An 18,726-nucleotide genomic window follows, 5' to 3' on the forward strand; every position below is an offset into this window, starting at 1 on the left:
TCGGTTTCTTCAAGAATAGCAATGGGATGCTCATGATAAGACAAATCTTCTTGGAGGTCAATCTCTTCGACGTTTATGGTGCGCTCGGGTGCCTTGAAGTTGGACACGCGAAACACATCATGCACGTTTGAGAAGTTGGACGGAAGCTCAGGTTGATAGGCGAGGGCACCTCTTTTGCCAATGACCTTGAAAGGACCCACATATCTAGGGGCAAGCTTCCCTTTGATACGGAAGCGTTGACTGCCTTTCATGGGAGAGACGCAGAGATAGACCTGGTCTCCAATCTCGAAATCCAAGTCACGGTGCTTGCTATCATAGTAACTCTTTTGGCGCGATTGCGAGGCTTTGAGATTTTCTTGGATGACTTTACACATTTCTTCAGCTTCTGTGATCAAGTCATTGCCAAGAAGCTGGCGTTCACCAGTCTTGGACCAATTGAGAGGAGTACGGCACTTTCTGCCATATAGAATTTCAAAAGGGGCCTTACCCGAACTTGCTTGGAAACTGTTGTTGTAGGAGAACTCGGCAAACGGGAGGCAATCTTCCCACTTCATACCGAAAGAGATGACACAAGCTCTGAGCATGTCTTCAAGGATTTTATTGACTCTTTCAACTTGGCCACTAGTTTGAGGATGAAAGGCCGTGCTGAAACGAATGTTGGTACCCATGGCCTTCTGGAATGAGTCCCAAAACATGGATGTGAAAATGCTTCCACGATCTAAGGATATCAATTGAGGAATCCCGTGCAATGAGACAATCCTGGAAGTGTAAAGCTCTGCCAACTGCGCTGCGAAGATTGATTCTTTGATTGGAAGGAAATGAGCCACTTTTGTAAGCTTGTCAATGACAACGAAGATAGCATCATTCCCTCGCTTGGACTTGGGAAAACCGGTGACAAAGTCCATATCGATATGATCAAACTTCCATTCTGGAATAGCAAGAGGTTGGAGGAGACCACCTGGTCATTGATGTTCTGCTTTCACCCTTCGACAAACATCACATTCATTCACAAATTGGGCAATATGTCGCTTCATTCGTGTCCATCAGAACGACTGCTTGAGGTCATGATACATCTTGGAACTGCCTTGATGGATGGAAAGAAGAGAATTATGTGCTTCGTTCATTATGACCTTCCTTAGATCACCCTTGGGAACCACTAGCAATCTTTCAACGATGATTAGGGCACCAAGATGGACCCAAACAAGCATGCCACAATGGAATGAAATGAATATCATCTCATTATGAACATTTTGACATATCATACGCGCAAAACGGAGCTACGAGCACGAAGTTATGGCATGTTCAACAGGGCATCAGAAAGTAGGAATTTCGTGGACCTAGTGAAAATTCTACCTCCCATATCTGGATCCAGGGTTCGAGCACGTGAACCAAGGTCGCCGGAGCAGCTCGCCGGAGACAGCATGGAGGCGGTGGCCGGAGGTCGGGGAGGTCGACGGAGGGGTGGGGGAGGTCGCCGGAGGGAGGGGCGGCGGCGGAGGCGGCGACGCCGGCCAGACCCGAGGCGGGCGGCACGGGCGTCGGCGGTGGCGCGTGACGGCGGAGGCAACTGGCGGCGGGGGGCGGCGAGGCGCGGGCAGCGGCGGGCGGCGCGGGGTGCGCGAGCGCGTGGGCCGGGAGGGCCGGCTCCGGGCCGCGCGGGCCGGGGGTGGCGGAGGAGGCGGCGGCGGATTGGCTGCGGGCGTCGGCTGGACACGTCCGGCCTGTGGCGGACGTGTCCGGCGGTGCGATGTGGAAGGGGGCTAGGGTTGTACTGCGACAAAATCCGGGGTGAGGCACATATTTAGAGGTAGAGGGAGCTAGGAGAGTCCCAATGAGGTGTGGTTTTCACCCACACAATCATGATCCAACGACGAAGAACATGGAGTGGGTTTGGATGGGCTAGTGTGATGTTAGGAGGGGGGTTGGGCTACAAAGAGAGAGGGGCTTTTGCGGGTACCCAGATAACCGTTGGGGCACCAAACGATCTCCAAATGGAACGAAATTTGATAGGCGGCCTACCGGTGATGTACCAAGGCCACTCGACAAATCTCGGCCCATTGCGAGAAAGTTTTTCTCCCGCTCACGAAACAAAATTCGAGGGGTGCAACGGGTGCATGTGGGAGTGTCGGATTGCGAAACGGACTACGGGGATAAGATCAGATGCATGAAACGAACACGAATGCAAATGAGATGCACATGATGACATGAGATGAAATGCATGGCATGAACAAAAAGCAAAACAAAAGACAAAAACCAAACCACAGAGGAAATATCATATCACATAGCCGGAAATGGCAAGAGTTGGAGGTACAAGTATGGAATGTTACATCCGGGGCGTTACAGCTATACTCTTAGAATTGCATGTGTAGGTTGATTGCTTGACTAGTGTTAATTTGCTAAAATCTGTCAAGACTTAAAATTGCGAAAAGGCTAGATTTTTATTTGGTGTAGTAGTCTAATCACCCCCCTCTAGACATACTTTCGATCCTACAAGTGGTATCAGAGCTTTGATCTCCATTTGCCTTAATTTCCATAGCTTTCGTGATCATAGCCTTGGCTTCACAACCTAGGAGAGTATGGAGTCTAGCGAGGGAAATTATCACCGTAGAGGTCCTTACTTTGATGGTACAAATTTTGCTAGTTGGAAGCATAAGATGAAAATGGATATTCTTGGACATAACCCCGCCGTTTGGATTATTATGTGTATTGGCTTGCCAGGTGAATTCTTCGATGAGAGAGAACCTAATCATGAAGCGACCGTGGAAGAATTGAAGATGTTGCAATACAATGCTCAAGCTTGCGATATCTTCTTCAACGGATTGTGCACCAAAGAATTCAACAAAATCAGCCGTCTTCAGAATCCAAAGGAAATTTGGGATACTTTGATTGATATGCACGAAGGTACCGACTCCGTCAAGGAATCCAAATTGGATGTGCTTCAAACTCAGCTTGACAAGTTCAAAATTTAGGATGGTGAAGGTGTTTCCGAAATGTACTCTAGGCTTGCTCTCATCACAAATGAGATTGTCGGCTTAGGAAGTGGAGAGATGACCGACAGATTCATCATCAAGAAGATCCTAAGAGCCTTGGATGGAAATTATGATACCGTGTGCACTTTGATCCAAATGATGCCCAATTACAAAGATCTCAAGCCAACATAAGTCATTGGAAGAATTGTTGCTCATGAGATGTCACTCAAGGATAAAGAAGAGCTTCACAACAAGTCTAGTGGTGCTTACATAGCCTCATGTGATGCTCCTACATTATCAAGTGAGAAACAAGCCTTCAATGAAGAATTGAGCCTAATGGTGAAGAACTTCAACAAGTTCTACAAGAGTAGAAGCAAAGAAATAAGTTCCAAGTCAAGGTCCTACAATGAAAAAAGATCTTATAGTCATGAGCGTAATTGCTACAATTGTGGAAGACCCGGACACTACTCCAATGAGTGTACGACTCCCTACAAAAGAAGAGAAGAATCACCTAAAAGGAGAAGCAGAAGAGAAGAATCACCTCCAAGGGAGAGAAGGAGTAGAGATGATCGTTATGAACGAAGAACCTCTCGCAGAAGCAAGGATTCAGAAAGAAAGGACAAGTCATCAAGGAGCTATACAAAACGAAGACATCAAGCTTATGTTGGTGAATGGGTATCCGGCTCTGACTCCGACCACCACTCCGAGAGAAGTTATCACTTCGACTCCGAATATACTCAAGTTGAAGGTGTTGCCGGTCTAGAACTTGTGTCAACCAACTCCTATGACATATTTGACTCACCAAATGAAGGAGTTGGAAGATGCTTCATGGCTAAAAGGACCAAAGGTATCACACCCCGAGTATGTTGATTTCAATAGTGATGAAGATGATTTGCTAGGTGATGATGATTTACTTGTTGACAACTCTAGTGATGTAAACCATGATGAATTTGCTATTAATAATGTTAATCAAGATAAAATTTATGACAATGATAATAAGGAGATTGAGCATCTAACTAAAGAACTAAACACTCTTAAGTTAGCTCATGAAACTACCTTAGAAGATCATCGAGAGCTTTTAAAGACTCATGAGAAGCTATGCTTTGAAAATCTCAACCTAGAGCAAGAGCATGGGTTCTTAAAAGTAATCAATGATGATCTTCCAAGCGTTTAGTCTTGTCTACTTACATGCCACAAGGAAAATCTAGCAACAAGAATAAGAATGATTCTTCATCTAGTAGTAATAATAATCATGCTAAATCCAATTTTTGTTGCTTCTAGTATTTCTCTCGATTCCACTAATGATTCTCTTAGCCGAGTTACACTGGAGCAAGAAAATAGCTTATTGAAGGGAATCATAGAGAAAGGTGTTTACAAGAGCATTGCCGGAAGTAAGCAATTTGAGGAAATTGTACGCAAGCAAGGAAGGCACCGGAAGAATCAAGGTGTTGGTTTTGAACGGAAGTTCAATGCCAATGGAGTTTAGTGGGAAGAAGATCAATACCCCAAGAAGAAGTTTGTTCCTCAACAAGACAAGTATGATCCTACTTCCTTCAAGGGGACACAAGCTCAAGATGATCTTCCACCATAAGACCACAAGCAAAAAGGCAAGGACAAGCTTCAAGAGGAGATTGATGCATTTGAAGAAGCTCCTAAGGCCTTGGTCAAGTGGGTTCCCAAGACTACATCAAGTTCTACTTCATCAAGTACGACAACAACTCCAAGGATTCCCATCAAGTTGATGTGGATCCCGAAGAATAAGAACTAGAGAGTTCTTGAGAGTGACTCCGCCAACATACTTCACTCATTTTTATTTTGGCAACGACAAGTGCAATCAACTTCTACATCTTGCACTAGTTCAAGGAGTCACAAACCCTCTTGTTGGTAAGACAAGGGACAAGGTAATCTAATGCTTTCATGGACATCATCTTGTGTGTACTTCACTCTATGTCTATGGATATCCTTGTTTGTTCCTTGTGGGACTAACCCATGTAGGTATTAAAAGTGCAAATCACTCCGACGGATTGTTCCAAATGATCTACATCAACATTGAGCATCCATATCTTCAACATCTACATGAATTCATCATCGATAAAACCCAAGGTTAGTTCATCCCTCTTAGGGGGGATATCACATCTAGGGGGAGCTTTACTCTAAGAATTGAGCTAAAGCAAATCTAATCGTGTGAACACAACAATGATTTATGTAGAAGTGGTAACCCCACTTGCGCTTAAACGATGAGTATGACCTATGATCAAATCTTCTCATTTGACTCCTAAGTCAATATACTCATATATAGATGACCTAGTCATCGCCAATTGCTTGATAGATGCTATAGTGTTTGTGCATGCTTTGCCACATATTTCATTTGCTATCTTATTGTGTGAGCATGTTGACTGCATATTTTTCCCATTCGAGGACATCCATTTGTTGCTTTGATTGTTTGGCTCTTTTCTTTTTCCAAATGGTTGGACAAGAATGCCTAAGAACTTCCTTTATCTATCTATGCTTTTCTCGTCTCAAACTCTATTCATGCTACATCACAAAGTTTGACCAAGTCAGATTCGAACCCTCTGGGTGAGGACCACTCGGAGCCACCGATTGGTCATAGACTTAAACTTCCAAAACCTCTCTGTGTATTTCGGTTTGACCGATTTATTACTTTCGGTCATACCGAGTTCATTGAGTTGATCTAGGTTTTCAATCTCGGTGCAACCGATTTGAACAATTCGGTCACACCGAGTTGCAATAACCGCTTGCGATTCTGCATCTCGATGCCACCGGGTCGTTCCACTCGGACACACCTACAGGGTCAGGATATATATACCCACGGGTCAAATTTTGGAAATTCCTCCGAAACCCTTTGCCCATGCGTATCCTGCTCTGCCGACTCAAGTCTCTGGATTGTCTCCTCATAGCCAGCAACCTCCTGCCACTGGTCTCCACCGCCGTCAACGGAATCTTCACCGCCGTTGTCGCCATAACGAGTTCACGGCCGAGTTAGGGTATGAACTCGACCCCTATGTGCAATCTTTACCTCTGATTCTTGCACTTAGGTCAATGCCATGATTCTTACCAAGTTTGAGATTATTCTATCCGGCAAAAACTTCCTTTAGATTAGGTTTGATCCAAAATCTTAGGGTTAGGTTCCCACCAAACTCATCTCGGACTGACCGAGTTATAGAAATCGGTCTCACCGATTTGGCCTAGGCCATTGCACTTGTAACTTTCGGTCTAACCAAAACTTACGAATCGGTGTGACCGAGTTTAAGTCTCAGTGAAACCCTAGCAATCTCGGAGTCACCGAACTATGTCTCGGTCTGACCGATTCCACTAGTTCAGACTCTAATATTGCTTCGGTGTCACCGAGTTTAACAAATCGGTAACTCCAAAATGCTTTCTGTATAAAACTAAAACTAAGTTTTTGACTCAATTGTTTTGCAAAATCTCTACACTTTGTGATGCTCATCCACTCTATCTCAACTACATCTATTCACAGGGTCAGCTTTCAGTTTGCAGTGTCAGCAATGTCAGATCAAAGTGATAGCCCAAACAAGTCTGAGGAACAAGTCAACATGAGTGAGGGCACTAGTCCCTTTGACAACTATGATGATGGTAGCAGAAGCACCCCAAGCAACCTGCCAAAAGTAGCTACAAGGACAAGAAATAAGAGAAACTCAGATTTTGAGGATGAAGATTATGTTGCTGTTGAAGATGCAGTCAGCTCAAAGAAGAAAGTTGTCAAGAAAGAATTTGGCACAGCAACTTCAACTAAGCTTGGCTTGCACAAGAAGGCTCCTGCCAAGAGAGTGCCCTTGTCCAAAGCCAGAGCCTCAACTCTTGAAGCCTCCAAATCAACTGTTGTAGAGGCTGTTGGTGAGGGCAAGAAGCGAAATGAAAGGGTCAAGAAGACCATGGCCAGAGTAATTGGCAGATCATCTATGATGAGAGACCTAGCTGAGGATGAGGAAGAAGATGAAGAAGAGGATGCTGCACCAACACCCAAAGCTCAGAAGCTGATGGGGGATGCCATACAGTCTTGGGCTGCTCCATCAAAGCCCAAGACTGCCCCCAAAGCTACTGCTCAAGCCTCTAAGACTACACCAAAGAGAAGCACCAGAAACATACCTGCTTCAGAAAAGAACAAGGCCCTAGTGCTTGAAATGGAAGAAGAAGAAGAGGAAGCCCAAGTGCTCAGGAAATTGAAGCCCAAGATCCCAGATCATGATGATACACACCCAGTGGGTGAAAACATGAAGGAGAGGAAGGATGTAGGTCTCAAATTGTGGAGACAGTCAGATCCCTATGCTGCAAGGAGAAGAGCTACTGTAGACTACAGGTTCCACACTAAGGAACAGTAGGACTTCTATGAGACTGTGCTCCGGGATAAGAAGCCCATAGTCAGTGGCATGAGGTGGGTCGATTGGTCATATATTGATGAAAATGAAGATCACTTTCCTGGAGTTCATGAGAGCTTCAGAATGAATGGAGTTGATGCTTTTGTGGGTCGGAAATTGACCAAGTGGAATGATGAGCTTATCATGCAGTTCTATTCAACAACTCACTTCTACCCAGATGGAAGAATTTTTTGGATGTCTCAAGGTACAAGGTACCAATATACTATTGTTGCGTGGGCCAAGCTTATAGATGCCCCTGAAGAGCATGATGATGATACTGATGTGTATGCCAAGCCAAGGAAAGGACACAACTCCATGGCACATATGTACAATGAAATTCATGATGCGGTCGTGGAACATCATTAGTTTGGCTCTGTCTATTATCTTCTGTCAGGACTGCCCACAATCAATACTATCCTCCGGCACACATTGTTGCCCAAGTCTGGAGATCACAGGATTATAAGAGGGCATTCCATAAATTTGCTGCATATGTTTGATGTGCCAGAAAAATTCAAGGTGATGACACTGATTGTAGAGACAATCAAGAGGACTGTTGCTGATCATAAGAGATCATGTGGGTATGCTCCACACATTCAGATGCTCATCAACTCCAAGATGGGAAAAGACATATACCTGTTGGACAGAGAGCATCTTCCCTTGATGCTGCTAATCCTACTTCAGTAGAGGCTCAAGAGAAGAGAGCAAAAGCAAAAGCAGAGAAGGCAGCCAAGATGCCAAGTGCTGAAGAGGCTTCACAAGTTTTTCTCAAGTCAAAACAATATCAATTTGGCTATCTGATTCAGGCTACCTTAAGGATTGAGAAAGGATTGGACACCCTGTCTTAGAATCAAGAGAGTCTTGAGAGAATTTTTGAGGCAAAACTTCATGACTTGGATGTCAAGGTGACAGAGATTCAGACTTCTGTGGAGAAGACCCAAGAAGAGCTTGAGGATAGGAGTGACAAGACCACCACTGATGCCTATCAAAGGGCGCCCAGAAGACAGAGGTCTGCAGTAGTGCCAGTGACATACACTACAGCTACAACTTCAGCTCCTGCAGCCACAACTTCAGTTTCCCCTCCAATTGCAACTCCACCAGCTCCTACAACCTCTTTAGATGCATTTGTTGTAGGACTCCTCTCCACGCCACCCCCGAAGATCAAGCTTAGTGAGCCGCATAGCACTATGCATTTTCAAGCTTTTTGGTAACTTGTTGCAGAAGGGGGAGAAAGTGTATAGATCATAGGCTTCGAGAGAGAGAGAGAGAGCTTTGCTTCTTTTTGCCTCTTTTGCTACTTATTTGCTACTTATTTGTTTGCTTGCTTGGATGATACTCTATGGTTGTGTGTGTGAGATACTTGTATGGTCATGTGTTTGATCATATCATACTTTAATGTTTGTGCTTGAATGATGATATTCTCTATCTCTCTTGTATGATCATTCACTTTGTCTTGGTGTTGAGTGTATATTTCATATTCTATCATTTTGAGCGCTCCACCAAGATGTATGTGACATGGAAGAGTAACCCATGATCCTAATCGATTGTGCATTTGCATTCAAAAGCAAATTTTAAATAATGCACAAATTTAGGGGGAGCTCTTGCTTATCACATACTTCTCAAAGAGACAATGTATTTAATTCTTATTATCATTTTTCGAAGCTTTGATCTATATGTTGTCATCAATTACCAAAAATGGGGACATTGAAAGTGCAACTAATCCCTGGGTGGTTTTGATAATTCTTAACAACATATAGCTCATTGAACTAATATTCCTTCAAGATGATCATTTCAGAAAGTTCAACGATTGGCATGGCATGGACTAGAGATGTGGACCCCTCAAAATGCTAAGGAAACATATTGGCAAAAGCTCAAGACTCTACATTTTCATTTTAGTGATCCAAGATCACATTGAGTCCATAGAAAAAGCCAATACTATTAAAAGAGGATGAGGTGTTGCTTAATGGCTTGCTTGCTAAAAATGCTTAGTGATATGCTCCAAAAGCCCTCAACCACTTTCTTAGTTCCACATATGTCCTAAAGCTAAAGTCAAACTCGGCCCCATCGATTTGATCTATCCGGTGCCAGAAACCCTAATCAGTTCGGTCTCACCGATAGGATCTCAGTCTCACTGAGATGAGATTGCAAACTCTTTGTTTCCCTTCGTAACGTGTCGGTCTAACCGAGATGAGCGATCGGTCCCACCGAGTTCGCAATGCAAACTCTCTCTTTCCTTTTCGTAACATTTTGGTCTCACCGAAATGAGCGATCGGTCCCACCGAGTTTGCCTGAACAACTCTCTGTTTGCCTGTTACTGAAATCGGTCTCACCGAGTTCATGTGATCGGTCTCACTGAGATCAAGTTATGCCCTAACCCTAGCACATCGGTCCCACCGAGTTGATCATGTCGGTCCCACCGAAAAGCCTAACGTTCACATTTTGAACTGAATCGGTCTAACCGAGTTTCACTATTCAGTCCCACCGAGTTCGGTAAATTGTATGTAACGATTAGATTTTGTGTGGAGACTATATATACCCCTCCACCCATCCTCCATTCGTGGAGAGAGCCATCAGAATGTGCCTACACTTCCACTACTCATTTTCTAAGAGAGAACCACCTACTCATGTATTGAGACCAAGACATTCCAATCCAACCACAACAATCTTGATCTCTAGCCTTCCCCAAGTTGCTTTCCTCTCAAATAATCTTTCCACAAAATCCAAATCTCTGAGAGAGATTTGAGTGTTGGGGAGACTATCATTTGAAGCACAAGAGCAAGGAGATCATCATCAACACACCATCTATTACCTTTTGGAGAGTGGTGTCTCCTAAATTGGTTAGGTGTAACTGGGGAGCCTCCGTCAAGATTGTGGAGTTGAACCAAGGAGTTTGTATGGGCAAGGAGATCGCCTACTTCGTGAAGATCTACCTTAGTGAGGCAAGTCCTTCGTCGGTGATGGCCATGGTGGGATATACAAGGTTGCTTCTTCGTGGACCATTCGTGGGTGGAGCCCTTCGTGGACTCGCGCAGCCGTTACCCTTCATGGGTTGAAGTCTCCATTAACGTGGATGTACGATAGCTCCACCTATCGGAACCACGCCAAAAATCTCCGTGTCTACATTGCGTTTTCTCCCTACAAACTCCTCCAATTTACCTTCATATGCAATTATTTACATTCCGCTGCTATACTCTTAGAATTGCATGTGTAGGTTGATTGCTTGACTAGTGTTAAGTTGCTAAAATCTACCAAGACTTAAAATTGGGAAAAGGCTAGATTTTTATTTGGTCAAGTAGTATAATCACCCCCCCCCCTCTAGACATACTTTCGATCCTATAGGTACACCTAGTACCGGCAAGGAGGCCAAGGCCGAGGTCCCCGGCAAGGAAGCGGCCGTGTGCACTGACAGCCGGGAGGCCGCGGCTGCCGAGAAGGCCGGGAAAAGTGATGGGCCATACTGCGAGATTCATCGGCCCAAGGGCCACGGCCTTCAAGAGTTTTATCAGGTTGAGCAGCTTCTTAAGAGGCAAAGAGCAGAATACCAGAAGCGTGACAAGGAAAAGGGTCAGAATGTCACCGACGGTAAGGGCCGGGGAGGTGAAGTAAATCGCCCCTGCAAACCCTTCTAGAACCAAGGAAAACCCGCCGGAGGTTGACAGAAGAAAACCTGTGATGATGAGAGCAATGGAGGGGATGAAGAGGAAACCAGTGAGCAGGAGTTTCAGAAGGCCACTGACGCCCTGTGCATTGACGGGGGTGCATCTTTGCACACCTCTCACCGCCAGACCAAACGATGGGCATGAGAAGTCAATGTCATGGAACCAGCGCAAGAAGCCCGGAAGCCGCTCAAATGGTCACGCACGCCCATCATCTTTGACGAAGGAGATCATCCTAACCATACCACTGCGGTAGAGTGTTTGCCATTGTTGATCTCTCCATCAATTCACAACCTCAAGGTCACTGAAATGTTGGTGGACGGCGGGGCCGAGTTGAATCTGATTTCCCTGGCAGTCATCAGCAAGCTTCAGATAGCTGAGGACGAGTTGAAGGCCACCGGCATGTTTCAAGGAGTTAATCCCGGCAGGAGTCATCCTAAGGGAAAGGTCACGCTGCCGGTGACGTTTGGGGAAGAGCTGAACTACCGAACTGAGAAGATTGTGTTTGATGTGGTTAACCTCCCCCTGCCGTACAATGGGATCCTTCGACACCCAGCCCTGGCAAAATTCATGGCGGCATCCCACTATTCCTACAACACCTTGAAAATTCCAGGGCCGATGGGGGTCATCGCCATCCCATCAGACGAGAAGGATGCAATCATTTGCGTGGACAAGATGTATTGGGATGTAGTCGCGGCAGAAGCAGTGGCAGCAGCAGTTCTCGCCAGGGAGGACAGAGGAAAGAAGAAGGGTAGCAAGGACGCTGGCAAGGAATCCTTGAAGCGTACCTCTCCGGAGTGCCTGTTGATGACTTGCCGGAGATCTCCAACAACAAGAGATCCAAGGTCACTCCACCCCATGTGAAGAAGGTCCCAGCAGGGCTTGCTGGCGTTAATGGTACTTTCACTATCAGCGCCACCCTCGATGACAAATAGGAAAGCGCGTTCTTTGCCTTCCTGTGGGTGAATATTGATGTATTCGCCTGGCAACCATCTGATATCCCCGGTGTTCCCAGGGAGGTAATCGAGCACCACCTTATTGTCTACCCACACGCCCGACCTGTCAAGCAGAATGTCCGGAAGCAGGCCTTGGAGAGGCAGCAGTTCATTGCAGAAGAGATCAAGAAACTTGTAGCAGCTAGTTTAGTCAGAGGAGTGTTACATCCCACATGGTTGGCAAATCCAGTGGTAGTCCGGAAGGCTAACGGGAAGTGGAGGCTCTGCATAGATCTCACAGATCTCAACAAAGCTTGCCCGAAGGACCCATTTCCCTTGCCGTGTATCGATTAGATTGTAGATTCCACATCAGGCTGTGACTTGCTCTCCTTTCTGGATGCATATTTTGGGTATCACCAAATCTTCATGTCGAAGGAAGGCGAAGAGAGGACATCGTTCATCACTCCATGTTGTACGTACTGTTTTATCCACATGCCATTTGGATTAAAGAGTGTCGGGTCCACTTTTGCAAGGGCAGTACAGATTGGTTTCGAGCCACAGCTGCACAGAAACATTGGAGCTTATATAGATGATATTGTGGTCAAGACCAAGGATAGAGCCACCCTCATCCAGGATTTGGAGGAGACATTTGCTAATCTGTGCATTATCAATTTGAAGCTCAATCCGGAGAAGTGTGTGTTTTGCGTTCCCTCCAGCAAGCTGCTTGGGTTCTTTTTGTCCCATCAGGGGATCGAAGCCAACCTGACAAGATTAAAGCTATCGAGCAGATCTAAGCGCCAAGGACAGTCAAGGATGTGAGGCGTCTGACAGGCTGTGTTGCTGGCTAAGTAGATTCATCTCCAAGTCTGCCGAGCGCGCCCTGTCGTTCTTCAAAATTTTGAACAAGGCAGGGCCCATGAAGTGGAATCCGGAAGCAAACGTAGCTTTGCAAGAGTTTAAGACCTACTTGTCCTCTGTGCCTACCCTGGTCGCTCCCTAACAACAAGAGCCGTTGCTGCTATACTTAGCGGCAACCAACCAAGTGTTTAGTGCTGCCCTGGTGGCATAGCGGGAAGTGGACGAAGCAGAGATTGAGTAAGGGCCAGCAGAGCCAAAGAAGGATCAGGACAGTGATGGGCACGGCAGCGAGAGCAAACCCAAGGACACGGCAAAGAAGAAAGTGGTGCAGCGCCCAGTGTACTTTGTCGGCTCCTTGTTGCAGGGGGCTAGGTCGAGGTACTCTTGCGTGCAAAAGTCGATCTTTGGTCTCATCATGGCCTCAAGGAAACTGCGCCACTACTTCCAAGCCCACGAGATTACGGTTGTCACTCGTTTCCTATTGCAAAGGATACTCCAAAACCCTGAGGCTATTGGCAGAATAGTGGAGTGGGCTTTGGAGTTATCCAATTTTGGTTTGAAGTTTGAGAGCACATCAACGATCCAGAGCAGGGCATTTGTAGAGTTTATTGCAGAATGGACGCCAATCCCTGATGAGGGTGTGACAGAGATAGTTATCGCCGGCAAGGAATCGTCCTAAGAATGGATTATGTATTTTGATGGTGCCTTTTGCCTGGCAGATGCTTCCTAGGGTTTCTCTCTTCTTCTTAGTCTCTCACCCTCTCCAGATCTAAACAAGATGGTTGTGTCCTCTCTCTCTCTCTCTTTCTCTCTCTCTCTATTTTCACCGGTTGTCACAGATCCAGCTGGATCCCTTCTGCTGGTTGTCTCCGGTGGCGAAGGAGGAAGCCGACGCGCGCTATCTTCTCTGACCTGATGCCGGCGTGGGAGGTCCTCCACACCCTTGCTCCCTGCCATCGTGTTGGCAGATCCCGCCGAATGCCTCCCCACATCCCGTCGACTGGATGTATAACTTCTTTTAGAACCGGCCTTGTTCTAATGGCCTAGCTCCCCACGTTGTTGCATCCTCTTTTTTTCATCAAGTTAGGATTGCTCCCCACATCGCTGCATCCTGCATGCGGATATTCTTATGGTATTACAAAGCTCCCCATGTAGCTAGCTCCGTCGGCTTGTCGAACACTCAAACACCACATATTTTTTTACTATTAGAGAAAAAAGGTATTGCAGATACTGGCTAACGAACCGATCTCTTGGTCCAAAAAGGACAGAAAGTGGGGGGAGTCGGGGTTGGGTCGACAATGCAACCGAGAATGAGCACGCCTAGATTTCCTGTGGTCACATAGGAAAGGTCACTGATGAGAAAAAAAAGGCACACCTCTGCCTCACCACCTTATGCCTCAGTGGATGTAAAACGTGCTTGTGCCTCCACTGTCCCTATGCCCTTACTGCTGCTGTTAATCTAACATCACAGGTAAAATGAAACAATGCCACTGTTAATGTGATGTCACTGTTAAGTTATCTGCTGTTTTTACGCTTGAAACAGTAGGCGAGGCTCCTACTGCAATTAAATTAATGAATAGTATGTTACATAGTTACAGGGGGGCCATCACCACTTTGGGTGATGGGGAAATACAATGCACTAAAAGGATTGTAGATGGGAGGTAGAATAAAGTGGCACAGGACTAGCAAAAAAGAAGTACTAATCTACCACACCAATAGTAAAAAACCTCTGAGCTAGAAAGGCAGGAATGAAATCTCTAGCGCCCCCTGATATCCTGTATTTGAGGTTGCAGAAGTCGGAGGTGATAAACTTAATCAATGCCACCACCGTTTAATGCTTCTATCTTGCTTTATTTCTCATAAAGAGTGTTTTTGGCCGTTACACTAAAATCTGACACTAGTAACATAGCCGCATCTCTCTGGAACTGCACAAAATTTAATTGCACAATGGTTGACACGACGATGTATTTCTCCTTTCCGTATCACCTTTTGTTAGAACGATCGTTCCTGTTAACCGTGCACGTACGTACTGATCAAGTGCTACTATCAATCTGTCATCATAGAGTAATAATGCTATTGTTATGCATGTTAATTTAAGCCCCCGTTAATCTAGTGCCATTGTTGATTTGATGTGATGGCACTTCTTAGTAAATGTCACTTTTTCATACCGTTAGTGTAAGGCCATTGATAACATATGAGATGCTGTTGTTAATCATATGCCGCTGCAAAAAAATGACACTTCTTAAGTAACCCTGTTACATATTTGTGCAAACAGGGTTGTCTATCTCCATATGGTGTCTTATTTGTGCAAACAGGAGCACAAACCTCAATTTTAGTGTAATCTGCTGTCAGCTGACCTCACGATGCTCCAGGTATTCCTACATCCGTAACCTGGTAGAATGACCAACGCAAGATGAAATAAGCTTATTCGTACGTTGACTTGCTGATTGCAGTGTGGAACGAGCCTATCATGTGTGGAGGATCAAACAAGTACTGTAGCCACGCCGTCAATGCAAGATAAAGGAGACGGAATCATTGATGGCCTGGCCGTCAAGTAGGGGTCATGCAACGGTGCATTATTTTAGTGGAATTGCACAAAAATGATATTGGGGTTAGTCGAACAAATTTTCTACAGCCACACGGAAGGAATTGCACTCATTTATTGCATAGAATTTCCTCCGTGCCATCATAGGAGACCCCGAGGTGAAAATCTACTAACCACCTATAAAATTATGCATAATCTTCCTCACGTAGGTTAGTATCCTCTTCGTCCAGATGATCGTGTTTTGCCATGCCGGGATATTGATCTATGCTACTATTTTGTGACACCGTTTAAGTACAGCTATTGCTTTCCTATCTTTTCACATTCAGGACAATGAAGATGATTTCAGTGGATATGCACAAAATGGTCTGATGTTGAGTGATCTCTATTGACTCCTCTATTTGCTGCAATGTGTCAGCGTAAATTGCAAGATGAGCCATCAAGCTAGCTGTGGAGTTGCCAACATGCTCAAAGTGCACGCAACATTGAGCAGAAAGAAGCATGTGCGTGCGTAGGGAGGCCCTTTGCTCAGAGAAGCATCGATTGTTTTTTCTTTATTTCTACACCTTCTCACAACTTTGTCTTGGTTATAGTCTTGTGAATCATTTAGATGCGTAAACATGCTGCACTTTAGTGCTTGTGAATGTTAGCTAGTATGAATAATGTATGTTGTGAAACTTAGTTTAGTGCGAATGTTGACTAGCGTGTGAAACTTTACAATCTATATTGCGGCCCTGTTATTTGACCCCTCATTTTGCCGTGCAACGACCAGTGTGAGTGTCTGCATGCAGTACCACATCCTCTAATTTGGTGGATGCCAAGCCGGCTCGAGAAAGCGCTCTAAGTTTTTTCCAAGTTGAAAAATATTACCGATGAGGCGCCATAGCTGGAGGTGTCTCTTTTTTTATTTCGAATGGGAAATAAGCTGGAGAGCTGGAGAGTGTTTATAATGGGCTGCCTCTAGTACAAGGCCGTCCAGTACGAAACACGGGCAGCCGACTAGGTCGATACAAAAGCCTATCCATCTGAAAGCCCATTCGTTTTTGTTTATTGCGTGGAAAAGCCCATATTTATTTAAGAGGGGCGATCCCAGAAAAACCCTCCTTCCGCCTCGCCTCCACTTACTGCAACTCGCTGGACTCTCCCGCTTTCGTTTCCCCCAACCCTCCTTCTTCCTCACTCGTACAGAAAACCCCCGCCCACCTTCTTCCTCACTTGTACAAAAAACGCCTCCTCCTCTTCTTCATCTCTCCTACAGAAAACCCCAACCCTCCTTCTTCCCCACTCGCACTGCCACTAGGCTCATCTCTGGCTACTCTACTCAAACCCATGAGCTTGGCACGACGCCCGCAAGGAAAACGGAGTCGGCTGGCTCCAGCACCAAGAAGATGAGGCTCCCGCCAGCGGCGATGCCGGTTGTAGATCCCGCACCCGACAACGTGGGGAGAAGCGGCGAGCCCCCCCACCCCGGATGTGAGGAACCCGTAGAATCTCGGGTGGACCGCATCAGCGATCTCCCGGACGACATCCTTGGGGAGATCATCTCGCTTCTCCCCACCAACGATTGCTGCCTCACCCAAGTCCTGTCAACTCGGTGGCGCCCTCTATGGCACGCCACGCCCCTTAATATCGACTGTCATTAGCTATCTGTCGTTCATGATTTTGAACTCCCCAGAGCCATCATCTACTCCCACCAGGGCTCCATTCAATGCCTCTAAATCCCGACACGCTAACTACCGTCCATAGCCTGCACGGTGGTCGCCTGGCTGACATGCCCTGAATTCGAAAAACTCTAGCAGTTTGAGTTCTACCATTACCACAAAAATCACATACCACGAACTGAAGGCCAAGAATTTGTGCCCACACCACCATTGTCCATCTCGTGGTTTTCCTCCTCTCTCCACACGGCCACCTTTGCCCGATGCCATCTACCAGACGATATGGTGCAAATGCTTCGTCTTCCATGGCTAAAAAAACTTTCACTTGTGGTGGTTTAGCTGTCGGAGGCCTCACTACACAACATCATCCACTCCAGTTGCCCTGCCCTGGAACGCTTGCTGATTTTTTTGGGAATAGAAATCCCTATCAGTTATCTCCAAATAAAGTCGCCTCACCTTAAAAGCATTGGAATTTGTTTTGAAGGACAACAGCTCATCATCGAAGATGCCCCTTCACTTCAAAGGTTGCTCCTTCATTATGGTTATATACCTTCGCAAATAAGTTTCATCTCTGCGCCTAAACTGGAGACCTTGGGTGTAATTCCTGATCCATTTAATTTTCAGAGGTTGGTGTTTGTCTCCACAATTATTCAGGTACCATATATTATCATCTACACATTTGTAGTCATAAGCTGCATTTTTCATTTGTGCGCATAAGTTTTATATCATCTTGGAGTACACTTTGTGTACTAATATTATGTTATATGCTCAATGAAGAGTTCGTCCATGGATAGCCTATCAATGGTGCTGGATTATGTCAAAATCTTATGTATCGGAATATTTAGTTATGATCTAAACAAAATTATTGGCTTGATGTGATGCTTTCCATGTCAGAATAATTTGTATATAAAGGTGATGATTTCATGCACATTGAATTCAGCCATCCAAAGCCCGTATATATTGTACTAGAATTAACCGTTCAGCTATCGCTCATTCGACATACTCTTTTTTTAGACCTTAATTGTTTCCAGTCTTCATGTCTACTTAGGCACTAACACATGGATAAAAACATATAACCAATAGGTGGTGTAATAAGCACCGGGATTTTCTCAGTTCTCATGACATTCGTTTGAGGACAATAAAATGGAAGGATATGCATCCAACCAGGCAAACGGAAGCTTTGTCACATTCTTCCTGTTGAATGCGAGGTTACTATTGTCCATGAGGCTTAAGTTTTTCAACAGGAAATTTCTGATGGACGGATATGTTGAACATCCAAAAAAAAGTTTTAGGTGGACAAATGGGCTTCTGAACGTGCTCGGCTTCTATTTACAACAACTTGTGGTCATGTTCCAGTAACATATTTCGCACAGGATGTTGATTTTATGGATCAGATCGATCCATTTCTTTGTGACTGCCAAAAACAATGGTTGGGTTAGATGTTATTGCCATGTTCAATCTAGGTCTTTTCTAAATTACATGAACAATTAATCCTTGGCCTTTCGTACCATTTGTAAGCTTGAGTTGGATGTTGTTGCCCTTTTCAACTCGGCTGTGACTCTCATATTTTCTATGAAACAAGGGAAATGGCATGCCATTCCCTTTATCAAAGAGAGAAATATCATAACAACAGGGAACCAGCTGCTCGCCCAGTTGTAGAGACGGAGCCCATGCTTTTATTTCAGCACATGACGAGCCCAGTTTATATGTTTTT

The sequence above is a fragment of the Triticum urartu genome, chromosome 5A, assembly GCF_056163025.1.
Source record: "Triticum urartu cultivar PI428250 chromosome 5A, HENAU_Tu73, whole genome shotgun sequence".
In the NCBI taxonomy this organism is placed as follows: domain Eukaryota; kingdom Viridiplantae; phylum Streptophyta; class Magnoliopsida; order Poales; family Poaceae; genus Triticum; species Triticum urartu.